At 39.5% G+C, this 13,084-nt stretch overlaps 1 long non-coding RNA gene across 1 annotated transcript; it reads right to left on the bottom strand.

Moving 5' to 3' along the window:
* Nucleotides 1-7,216: 7,216 nt before the first annotated feature.
* Nucleotides 7,217-10,933, bottom strand: LOC101470864 (uncharacterized). Its single transcript, XR_191571.2, has 4 exons — nt 10,774-10,933; nt 9,850-10,037; nt 9,618-9,773; nt 7,217-9,447 (listed from the first exon to the last, which is right to left on the bottom strand). It is a non-coding gene; the product is annotated as an uncharacterized LOC101470864 (long non-coding RNA).
* Nucleotides 10,934-13,084: the final 2,151 nt, after the last annotated feature.

Raw genomic sequence — 13,084 nt, 5'->3', positions numbered from 1 at the left:
AGGTCTTTGGCTAATTCACTGATCTCCTGCAGAAATGGAAAACGCACAAGACCCAAAATTTAAGGATCAACTGAGTAAAAGCATCTACATACAAAAGGATGAATAAATGCATTCAATGTAAATGTTACCAGATGCTACCAAGGTTAGACTTGATGAGCAGGTGAATGCTTGAGCTTTACAATGATTTTCAAAAATAAGCGTCAGAAATAGTTGTTTTATTTATTGATTTTTTATCTCAGTCCATGTGCATTTTTTCACCTCAGGTTTTTGAACTTTTCCACAATTTTCCAAAATTATTTTAAAAAGCGTGTTAGATGGAGGAGTTGTACAGAGAGATGGCAACAGGCAGGAATGATTTCCTGTGTCGTTCATTATGTTCTATCATATATGTATATTGTTACACTGGAGGATGTTTGTATTATAAAGGTTCATTTTTTGTCCACTCTGTGTACAATGTGAATGAGAGGGAATATCCCTGCCACTGAAGCCCCGCCCACCAGCAAAACAATGTTTATTTTGGAGGATCAGCAAATCAGAAGGAAGTCGAGGAGAGATAACCAAGTAATGTTTTTTTTTTCCCCTTTTGACAACTGGGCTGCAGCAAATAGAGACGATTTAAATGATCTTATTTCAGTGGAGTTTTCTTTTCTGATTTGAAATAAATGACGCTGTAAAATTAAGTTATGATTCTTCACACTTTTAATTTTTTAAATGTTTAAACATGGCTCCAAATTTGTTATGTGCCATTGTTCTCTTTCTACTAAAGCTACAGCTCTATAGAGGCTGAATCATGGCAGTCCATGTTTGTGGCCCTCTCACCATATTGAACTGGAACAGTAATAGTCCCGCCCTTCCACTCCATTCTTTAGCTTTCTGATTACTCAGATATTACTGTGCCTCCTTCTGTGTGAGAATCATCTAAAAACTAAGCACCAAAGGCATCACCGAGGTGAAAACAGTTGCTGGTTCATTGAAACACTGCGTACAGGTAAACATTGCAAACTCAGTGTGACTTTTGGAGGTCTAAGTCATCATTGTTGCAATAACAATATCAGGATATATCATTTATTTATTTATTATTGTTCTCTGAAGTATTTCAGTCAGTGTACAATAGAGATAACAATTCTAGTATGCATTGAAAACCGTTTACACTTCAAAAAACCAAAGACTTCAGACTTGACTTGGACTTGTACAATAAAGACTCAGAGTCGAGGTTTGGGACTCGAGTCTTGCATCCAGCTGTAACAAACAATAAAGTTCAAATTTATCGACTTCAACTGAGCAAGTTTTCACTTTACTTGTTTTTATTCATGTTTATTGAAACAGTCCTCTTAAGTGAGTGTGCTCTAATTGTGGAGCATCAATACAGCACAAACCATATAACATAACACAAGTTGTTTTGGGGAGACCATTTGGTGTTTATTGGACGTTAGAACATCAATTTCAGCCGTTAGAGACTTGAGACTTGCAAATAATGACTTGTGAACAGCACTAAAACATCAGATTTTACTCCTAATTTGCAAGAACGTTTTGCTTGGTACCTTAGTTAATAAGCTGCCACACCGACTTTGTCATGGCTCGGGTTCAACTTCTGAGGTTTTAGTCCTCATCAGCAATGAAACAAACATTAATCCTAATAAAACCAAATATGTCGTTTGGGGGATTTTTTGGTTTTATTTTCACATTCGTTATTACCAGTTAGACCTCAGAGAGTTAATATACACTTTAATGTCAACCTAGAACTCTGTCATGAAAAAACAAACAAAGCTGTTGGAAAATGTAAAAATTGCAGCAGGAATGTAAACGGACATTTTTTGCTCACTTCCTGCTCCACAACTTACTAATTGGAATTTACATGGAGGAATGTAATGTAGTCACTGCCGTCCTTTCTCTGCTGTGGCACTCAGGAGAAAGGACCCAAGTGCAGAATTCAAACACGGGGATGAACTGAAGGAGGCTGCTTTACTGCAACTTACACAAAAAAAACACTTAAAAAACCAAACTAAAACCTAGAAACTGGGACCTAAAAGCAAAACACTGGGAAACTAGGGATGGTGATCTCAGGGAGCCCAACAGGAGAAACCCACACAGCATAAGGAGACGACGCGGCACTAACAGAGAGAAACACAGGGCTAAAATACACTGAGGGATAACGAGGGAATGGACACAGGAGGAGAGCACAGCTGGGACTGATCACACTTGACAAGACAAGGGGAGGCTAGAGACACAGACATGAGACAAGGGACCGTCAAGTAAAATAGCATGAAAACAAAGGGCGCACAGAGAACACCTAAACACTGGGAAAAAAAACAAACACCAAAAAACTAGAAAACACTAAAAATTGATAAACACAAAACATAAACATGGAGTCACCAGACATGACAGAAAGAGTTTGATGTGGATGGACCTCAGTCACGCGTTGGTCCCTTAATTGGCACTCAGTGATATGCACTCTGTAGTGTGTTCATTTACTCATTTTGTCATTGCATCACATCCAACAGCTGATCTGCATAAAAAAAGACATATTTTCATGCCAATGGAAAGAAATTCACAAGTTTTTTTTTTTTTGTTTTTTTCATTGGACACATGTGTGACTACCTATCAACAGACATTGTATCGTGCTCTCAGGGACTGACAGGCTGGCTGACCCTTGGACAGTCTTGCCACTTCTTGGTATGGGTCATGTCACTGTACTTGTGTTTCAGACTCTGTCATTTTATTATTCGATTATTCTTGTTCACAGTTTGGGTTTTCTTTAGCTCTTGGTGATTGTAGTCCTTTCCCCCCTTAGTAGTTATCTTGGCGTGTGTCTACATCTCCCCGTGTAACTGCTTTCAGTGTTAGTTCCACGTTTCTTAGTGTTTTAGTTCTCATTTCCAGTGTTTTGTTTCTAGTTGTCATTTTCTGTGTCTAGTTTGGATTTTTGTGAGTTTATGTTTATGAACAATTCTCCCCAGTTACTGCGTTAAGCTTGTGTGTCCTCAGTCTAAGTTTCGGTCTGTGTGTTTCTTGTTTTGTTTTCATAGTCCTTGTCCTAGTATCTAGTTTTTCTTTCCCTTGTTTTATTTTGTCTTTTAGGCCCAACAGTGTTTCCACCAGTTCCCCATCCTGTCATGTTCCTGCCTGTGTATTTTAGTCTTCCCCTGATCGTTGCTGTGTCACACCCTCTCCGTGCTGCGTTTTCTCCTTGTGTTAATGGTGGCTTTCGAGTTCTCTGTTCACAGTTTTGTTTGATAGTTTCCCAGTTTTCTAGTTGGTGCTTATTGCTTCGAGTTTCTAGTTTTGTTTCCTTGTATTCATGTTCGAGTTTTCCCCAGCAAATAAAGCTGCCGCTTTGAGTTTAACTTTTGCTCTATGAGAGTCCTGCATTTGGGTCCTTCCTCCTGCCTGCTGCAGCACACATCATCACAGTGCACACCAAGCTTTGGTACCTTTCTGATTTTGAAGCTTGTCTTTGGTTATTTAGTGGCTTTGTCTACCATTTCAATAGAGTCTGAGGGGTTTTCACACATTGACAAGTTTTAGACGGTAAACAATGTTAGATTTTAAAGCAAAATTGGAAAAAGAAAAATCAGAATCTGATGGACAAGTTTCAAATCTTTTTGTTTTTATTTTCAGGGAAAGACTCTTAACCTGAATCTCTTCAAGGAGAAGAACTCTGTTTATTAATGTCAAACTACCTCTGAGCCTGACCTCTCATTCCCACTCAGGCAGACGTGCTTTCAGTTACATGTGGATTTGTGTGCAGCAGCGACATGTGGCTCTACAGTGAATGCAAACATCTTCACCAGTCAGTTTCCACACAAAGAAAGAGAGGAGAGTTTTGTGAAAAGGCTCCAAGCACTATTTACTATATGTGGAGCAGTTGGAGGGGAGTTTATGGATGCTGCATTGGTGGAGTATGTGGCACTTTGGGGGCAGTTTGTGCAGCAGCTTTCAGCTGATTTTGATGAGATGTTGACGCGGTCGGTGCGACTGTTGGCTTTGTGAGCAGTTTATTTGGGTGAATACTGCTGCATTTTATTTTGAAAACTTTTCTCTTGTTACTGTCAGTTTAAGAGGTAAGCTGTTGTATTTTGGTTTCAGTTCACTCCATATTAATTCAGTTTAATTCTGGCTAATTTGCTTTAAATTGAGTTGAATTTTTTCTATGTTGTGATTTGGTTTTTGAGTGTGTGGGCAAGCTTGTGAAAGGGCATTATTATGCCCATTAGTCCACCTTACCACCGCACCTGACTGTTGTGCAGCCCGTGGAACAAATGATCCTGAATTCACTCTTACTTTTCCTGTTTTGCTTCCACCACAATAAAATCACACTTCATGCAGAGCTTGCTGTCTCTCTCTCTCTTTCTCTCAGTTTCCCGTCTAAAAATCAGTTTTCTACATTATTCGCTTGCTTGTTACGCACAAGTCTACCGTTGTTTACAGGCTGTCGGCCGATGTTTTTTTCCTTTTACTTACTTCCGAAAAGAAAACCTCATTTCTGCTGTTTAATAGGTTACTGAACAAATTTAAACTTTTTAAAATTATGCAAAATTGCAAAAGGCTCAGCTGTGTCTCTAATAAAACCTCTGTAACTTTGCTCTGCTTCACTTCAGCAGCATCAGGTAATGTTCATGTGTTGATTAATGGTTTTCTTTCATTTTTGATCTACTGCAGAATATTTTAAGGCCATCTGCTATAAAATCAGGCCAGGAAAGTCGCCTTCATGTTTTTCTGTGTTTTATCCTGTTACTTTGACACAAAAGCATCTGCTGTGATGCTCACACCTTTGATAAAGTCTCGCAAGTGTCAGCTTTCTTTTTATAGAAATAAAGATATGGAAATGTACTGATACGCGATCAGAATTACAATATTTTTGACTGTCTGAGGCAAAATTGACCCGATTCAAATCGAATTGAATTGGATCGAATCGATTGGAAACCTTGTGAATCGAAATCGAATCGATTCTAGAAATCAGTGACGATACCCAGCCCTAGTGATCAGGGGGAGTGGAAACACATGAGGAAACAGCAGACACAAATGAGCCTAACGACGTTACAGCCGAAGGGAACCTAAAAACAATGATAACGACACAACAGACTTTTACAGAACATAAAACAGGAAACACTCAGAACATACAATAATCAAAGAATAAAACTAAAATACACAAAACACTGAGTTGCAGATCCAGTACTGTAACAATAAAATTATATTAGTACATAGAAATACAAACCTTTTTTTATTTCTTATAAATCTTCTTGGGTTTAATCAGTTAAGTAGAACATGAGCTGAGAAAACTCTGTTTTCTGTTGCTTCCGTTGTAGAGGGTGACTTGAGTATAGAAGAGGTTACAGTGGGAGAAACATTAAGTCCATCACAGTACAGCAAACTAACCTGTTCATCCTGCATTAACCTGCAGCAGTTTCCTGAATATTTTCGTTGAACCTTTGAGGGCTTACATCTAAGCTTTATATTTCCAGTTTATCAATCGCCACTGAGCAGTCCTTATCTTTAAATCGAAGCGCTCTTCTTCCTGGTCTGTCATGCCTTTCTTATCTTTCTCCATCTCTGAGTGAAGTTCACTGTTTCTTTTCTCTTCCTGTAAAATACAGCAGCTGCACCTTTAGCTAACAACACACTGTGTGACAGACTGCACACAAACAGGTTGTGTGTTTGCTAATGTGTCTCAAGCTGATAAAAAGGTTGCATTTCAAATAACTTGAGATTTAAAAAATATCACTCCCTTCATGCCAAAGTACCGCAACTTATGGACCCCTGCAGTCCTTAAATATTGATAAATAACCCCCCGGCCCACTTTAACCCCTGACTGTGGTACAGCAGTCCCTCGTTTATCGCGGGAGTTACGCTCCCGCTCGGTGAAATCCGCAAAGTAGCCGACTTCATTTTTTACAATTATTATTATTAACCATTTTAAGGCTGTAAAACCCCTCACTGCACACTTTATACACTTTTCTCAGACAGGCAGGAACATTTACACACTTTTCTCTCTTGTTTACACACCCTCAGTCAAACCTTCGTAGAAAAATAAGTCCACTATTATAGAATGAAACCAAAGATCAAACCCTGTTTTCAGGTCCAGAACATGAGAATAGAGCAGCTGTGAGAGAATTCAACATTAATGAATCAATGGTACTGAAGTGGAGGAAGCAAGAAGAATGAGTTGAGTAAAGTTTGACTTATCTGAATGTTTTGTTTCGCTTAATGAGCCGTATAGTCTGGGAAATACGGTAACTTCTACCTTCCTTAAGCATGTCCAGAAGTCCAATTTTTTTGTGCGATGGTTATCATCATCCTCTGCCTTCTGGGTGCTACTGCAGGTGCCTTTGACAGTGCAAAACGTTTCCTCGACATTGTTGTGTTTGTTGGGGGGAAAACTTACAAACATACAGTGCAGCACTTCAGAGTCACACTGCTAGCAATCAAAGATTTATCTAAATTTGACAAACTGAACACATTCTGTACTGGACAGGAGACACGGCACAAGATTGATTGACAATGTTCTACAGCCAATCAGGACGGAGAACACAACGTGCTGTAAAAACAAAAAGCATGCAAAACTGCACCGAAAAAAAAAAATCAGCCAAGCAGCGAGGCAGCGAAAGGTGAACCGTGTTAAAGCGAAGGACCACTGTATACAGTTTTGCCTCTTTTATCTCTTTTTACCTGGTGATTAATACACAAACAGGATTCCCTTTGATGTTTTACTGTTTAGGCGCAAATCAGTTTGATGTTTGAAGGTTCGTAGTGACTTGAATAACTAACTAATAACTAGCCTCAAATACCTTAAACTAAAAGTAACAAGCCTGTTCTGAAAATGTAAGGAGTAGAAAGTAGATATTTGATTTAAAATGTAGGGAGTAAATCAAAAAGTTGTCAGAAAAAAACAACTCAAGTACCGTTACCTGAAAATTCTACTTAAGCACAGTAACAAAGTACCTGTGCTTGGTTTTTGGTAATATTTAGTTACTATGTTCTGTGATCCCTTTCTGATTTCCCAGTCGTGTCTCCATGTTGAGCTTGTCCTGGCCTTCTCTGATTTCCCATGTAGTTGTGTCAAGTTCAGTTACTTTATACTTGTTTCTAGTTTCCTCCCTGTTTAGGTTCTAGGTTTTTGTTTAGGCCCCATATCCAATCAGCCAGTCGAGCCCACTGTTGACACAAAGCTCGAGGTGCACACCACCAGGTATTCATGAATATTTTTATTTTATCCCTTTACAAACAATTTAAACAACAGAGACGAGTTACTTATCTGATATGTTAACCAAACAAATTCAGAGCAGTGTGTGAAACCTTCTGCTGTACATCAACATGTGGTATGTCTTTGGAGCTCTATTAACAAACTATGTAGCCTTTCAGTAAGTAAGGTCAGCTTGACAGAGAGACATTTCCATTACATTTGGTGCATTCTTCACAAAATGAACTACACTTGCACAGAAATAGTGAAAGTAATGTTTGAGGTTGGGGAGTGTTCAGAGGAGGAGGGCGGGCCTGTTGCTGTGAAACTGTGCCACTTCCACATGATTACAACGAGACAAATAAGGAAACATCAGACAAGCCTCTTTGTAAAAAGAAGCAGAGGTGTAATGAGCAAAAGTTAACCAGAAATCATTTTACATTTAAAAAGTGTAAAAATATCATTATAGATTTAATTTATAGCTTTATTTGTATAAAGCTATAAATTAAATCTTTCTAGCAGTCACTTTATAGCAGTGACCTTCTGACCCATGAACCTTCCAGATCCCTCAGGTCATCTGGATCCGTTTTTTTATCAGTTCCCAGAGTCAGAACCAGACACAGAGAAGCTGCATTCAGCTTTTATGCTCCTTATATCTGGAACAAACTCCCAGAAAGCTTCAGATCAGCTGAAACACTCAGTTTATTTAAATCCAGGTTGAAGACTCACCTGTTCTCAGCTGCATTTGAATAAAAACACAAAATCCACACTTTTAAGCTTAAATCTCAAAACTTATATTTTTACTACTGATTTTATCTACTGTTTTTTTTATCAATTTTAAATCATGCTTTTTATTGTTTTTGTTTTTTAATGTCTCTGTAAAGCACTTTGAATCACCTTGTTGTTGAATTGTGCAATATAAATAAACTTGCCTTGCCTTCATCTTTGAACAGTATCTGAGAGGGCAGGGATTTCCCCTCTCTGTGGGGGTAACAAGCATCATAAAGAGCACAAAGTAGAAAGAACAACAGTAGTTAAACAACATTACACAGAAATCTGACAGCAGTTGTTAAAGCATCCCCAAATCCCACTGACATGTTTAACAAGAAAAGGGTTGAGTTTCGATATTGTAGCATTTTGGAAAAATTAATGAATCAAAAAGAGAATTTAGGAACTCAGAAAAAAAATCAACTAAATATAAACACTAAATGTTCAGAGCTGCTGTTTCACCGACAGCCTCAGAGTTTCTCCACTCCCTCGCTCATCCTCTGCAGCTCTTCTGGGATTGGTGCTTCTTAAAAACAGGAGAGGAACTCTGACCGTTTGCCGTCCACTGACCGTTCGTCACACACTTCTCCATCCCTGTCACAGCAGTCAGAATCTTTGCACCCTAATCCACGACGTCTTTCACAGCATCGCTGGAGAACATGTTGTTGACAGTCTTTTCTATTGTTTTCAACTCTTTTACAAGTGTTTGGAAGCTTTTGTCTCCCCTAGCGTTCCTCATCATTTCTGCTTTTCGATTTTTCTTATAATTATATTTGATTAAACTTCTGCTTAAACGAACTGTGGCTCTCGTTGCATACAAAGCCCCAAATCCTCCACCTATAGCACCACCTGCTGCACCTACTTGCCGACCAAAACAGCGGCCGATTCCGTGACCGATTGCCCAGCCAACAGTGAAACATAACACTTCGCCAAAAAAGCCATAATCTTCTCTATCTTTTACTAAAGCTGCCGCATTCACCGACCCACTAACTGCACCGGTAAACGCTCCTCCGACTACTCCCCCAAATACGCTGCTCACAAAGCCAACCGTTGCACTAACTGTATCAACATCTCCACAAAGTTTGGAGTAAATCATTGCGCAAACCGCTCCCAAAGTGGCACATGTTGCACCAATGATGCCTCCAAAAGTTCCACTAAAAGTGCCTCCAAACCAAACAAACGGAGCTTGGACCACCTCGTTCCGAGAACCCTCCAGATTTGCATCATCTGCAGCAGCTGCCTGTACAAAGCACTTAGAATCTCGCCCAAGGCCATCTTCAAGTTGGTCGTACAGCCTCCTAAATCTCTCCAAACGTGCTTTGCCATTTTCATCCAGGTCAGTTGAAGCCGTGAATCCAAATGTGGCCCAAAACATTTCCATTTTTATGTGTGCGCTGCACAATAATCCACCTCAAGCTAAATATAAAGTCAACTGCTGTTTAGAAGAAGATAAATAAATCAAGTTCTTGTCCTTGAAGTGGCCGATGTTAGTATTTTCCTCCCTGCAAAGAAAAATAACAGGACGTGAAACCAGATGATTCACGTCTTTTTAAACTCTTTTTAATGAACCCCTAACACCTTTTTTGTTTTGTTTTTTAATTTTGCACTGCCTTAAAATTCAGTATTTTGTGCTGTGAAAGCACAAAATTGTAAAAGTTAGCCAATAGCCCACCTGTTAGCTGGAGACGTCGTAATGAGAAAATGATCATGTCGTGCCTTTTTTCCACTAGCACCTGCTTGGCTCGACTTTACTCTGCTTGGTTTTGCTTGTTTTCCAATACAACCGAGTCACACCTCAGTCTAGGTGGAGTTGTTATAGCGAGGCAGCCTGAAAGAGCTGTGATGTCATTTGCCTGCCGCACAAACACAACACAAAAATGAAGGACATGGAGGTGATGGCATACCTGCTCCTCAGTGTCAGACCACCGTGTTGGTTTGTGCGTGCCCACTTCTCTCGTTTCAAAAATAGGGTTTGATTCTTCGCGAACGGGTTGCTTTCATGACTTAGCCAGTGATTGTCACTCCCTGGCCAATCGGTGACTTTCCATCTGCTGACATCACATTTTTGACCCAACTCAGCTCACTTGGAACCCTGGGAAAGTAGGTACAAAAAAGTACCTGGTAAACTCTATGGAAAACTCTAAAAACCTATTAGAGTTTGGTCGAGGCAAAAAGGTGCTAGTGGAAAAGGGGCAATCGTCAGGGGTCCCCAGAGTTTGGATGACTCAGCCATGACTGTCTCAAACAATCTCATTCATTGTTTATGAAATCTACAGTCTAATAAATGAAGAGGGGAGATTTGAATACATTCTGAAGTGACTAGATTTTATTCAACCACATAAATTTGATCAGTCAGATGAAGAGTGATAAAAAAACCCTGTTTTTTTCAGGAAGGTTGTTTTTTTATCACCCTTCATCTGACTGATTAAATTTGTACAACAGCCTTGTCACATTTCAAATCAGTTATCTTTGCATCTTCTGTTTTTCCCAAATGCTTGACAACCTTTTAAGTTGCTATTGAAATGTTTGACATTAAATTCATGTGGTAACATAACACTGCACATAACAATACGTTCCCACAGCACTTTCTGTGCATATGCATGTCTTCTAGTGTATTGTATCGTACGTAGTAAACATTTGTACATGGTATAAATTAATTATGAATAATAATAAGGACAAAAAAAAAAACCTGACCTCTATCCCAAACCCTGACACCCGTGTCGTTACCCAGCCTTAGGAGAGCAATTTAAAACAAAATGACATATTCTCACAGGTTATATTTAGGGTCATGATGACTTAGATTAATTTTGAGGCTCATCCATACTCACTGTTATCTGTCTTTCGATGTCTCAACGATGCTTTTGGTTCTTTCTTCTTGAAACAGACAGCACTTTCACAGAAGTGGGTAAAAGAGAATTTTAGGCTGGGGTTAGTTCAGAGCAGGAATCAGGAAGTCAAGGATCGGAGTAAGAGGGAAGGGCTGCTGGTATGAAGCTATGTTCCTGTTCTATATGAATAAATTGCAGATGATTGGGAACGCCTGACTGACTTTGAAATGTAGCCTGTTCGGTATGCTGAAGGAAACAGTGCCAAAGTTAAGATAAAGGCGGACTCTAAGTCACAGCATGCAAAAAACTAAAACTAAATATGTGAAGATATAATTATACATGACTGCGTCATCAATGCAAGGTGTGAAAGTTCAGTGTGGCCTCTGGAGAAAAAAACTTTATATAATTTGCATATAAACTCATCTTGTTATTTCTGATCTTTGGCCATCTTTTTCAGTTTTTTCTTCTCTAACAGAAACTTCACAGTAAAAGCCTGAACAAACAAATGCGTATGAAAGGATCCAGATGTGTAAACGATATGAAACGTTGGCCTTTCAAATCCAGATGAGAAAACTACCAAGTTAAAGCAGTCTATGATTTAGCCAACACTTTATACAGCTGTGTTTCCTTTTTTATTTTCACTGTGACCCTGAAAAAGGACTCTTTGTGTTAACCATTAGTAGTTGCAGGAACTAAATGGCGGTAAATCAAAAGGGGGATCAGTAAAAATAGAAGCTGAGTCCACAAGTGAGGTAGAGACAGAACTAGATAAACAAGTCCAACATGGAGGCCCCACCTTTCAACTTACGGGATCTGTTGCTAACATGTTGGTGCAGATACCGCAGCACACCTTCAGGGGTCTGATGGAGTCCATGACTCGACAGGTCCGGGCTGTTCTGGCAGCAAAAAGGACCTGGACAACACTGTAACTGTGCAAATTGTTGACAAGTTTTGCATTTTTCTGTTTCATTTTGAATGTTTGTTTGTTTTCAGTTGATTTTCTTACCAGAGTAGGTGTGACTGTAATTTCAGTCTTTATACGTGGTGTAATATGTAGGGCAAAGGCAACGTTGATAGTAGATAATAAAATACAAAAAAGAACTTTTTTCATCATGGGGAAGTCTGCAGACTTGACAGTTGTTCAGATGATGTGAATAAGCCACAGAAGGGCGCAGCTGAAAAGGCTTGCTGTATTTGTCTTGGCCCCTGGGTCTTGAATTTCTCCGTGGATTTGTGATACCGTTTGTTTTGAAGACATTTGTTTCTCTCGTTTTGTTACATCAGTGTTAATGTTCCTGTTTCCCTTGATTTATTATATCTTCCAGGGTTATGTTCGAGTTGGGTTGTGTGTCTGTAGTGCCTTGTTTGCTCTAAGCTAAATATGGTTCGGTATTTCCCTTTTGTGATCCTATTCTGTTCGTTTAGTCTTGTCTCCATGTCTGTATTATGTCTCTGTCAGTCTCAGATGTTTGAGTCTCTGTCTTGGTTATTTCCAGTTTTATTTTGATGGTCTCTTGTGATTTCTATCTAGTTTGACTTCCCTGTCTTGTTATCTCTGATTTGTTCCAGCTGTGCTGTCTGCTGTTTCCACTCCTCTCTTTATCCGGTGTGTATTTATTCTCTGAATCTCCTCTTGTCCTTTGTCACATCCTTACTCAACGCCGTGTGCTCCTCTGTTCTGTCACGTTCCCTAGACTCCTAGTTTTATATTCCTGGCTCCAGCCCTGCCCTATTTTTGTATTTTGGAAAGTCTTCAGCATTAGAACTGCCTTTTTTTCACATTCTGTCTCCTGAGTCGTGTATTTTGAGTCCGTATCTTGCCTGCCACACAGTGCTTTAAGACAGTACTGAAGCTTATTAATGGAAAGTTGGGGATTACCAAAGGGAAAAGTAGGACTCTAAGGAAAAGTTGAGTCAAGATCTCAGCAGAGCTTCACAAGCAGCAGACTGAGGCTTGTGTTAGAGCATCAGGGGCCACCTCACTGTCCCCTTACTGATATCAAACCACCTCTGAATAATAGCATAACAGTCTTCTTCAGATCAAGGTAAAGTTTTCATTTTATTTAGTTCTAAAGTCTGGAGGAAGACTGGAGACAGACTGAATCCAAGGTGCGTGAAGTCCAGTGTAAATGTTCCACAATCTGTGAGACTTTGGGCCATCTGTCATCTGCTGGTGTGGGTTGGTCCACTGTGTTTTATCAAGTCCAAAGTCAACACCGTGTCTAGGAAGATATTTTAGAGCACTTTGTGGTTCCGTTTGCTGATAACTTGTCTGGCAGGACTTAGCGCCTCCATATATTGTCGAATAACT

This window comes from Maylandia zebra, linkage group LG8 (genome assembly GCF_041146795.1).
Source record: "Maylandia zebra isolate NMK-2024a linkage group LG8, Mzebra_GT3a, whole genome shotgun sequence".
Lineage (NCBI taxonomy): Eukaryota > Metazoa > Chordata > Actinopteri > Cichliformes > Cichlidae > Maylandia > Maylandia zebra.
This window is presented reverse-complemented; position numbering and strand designations above follow the sequence as displayed.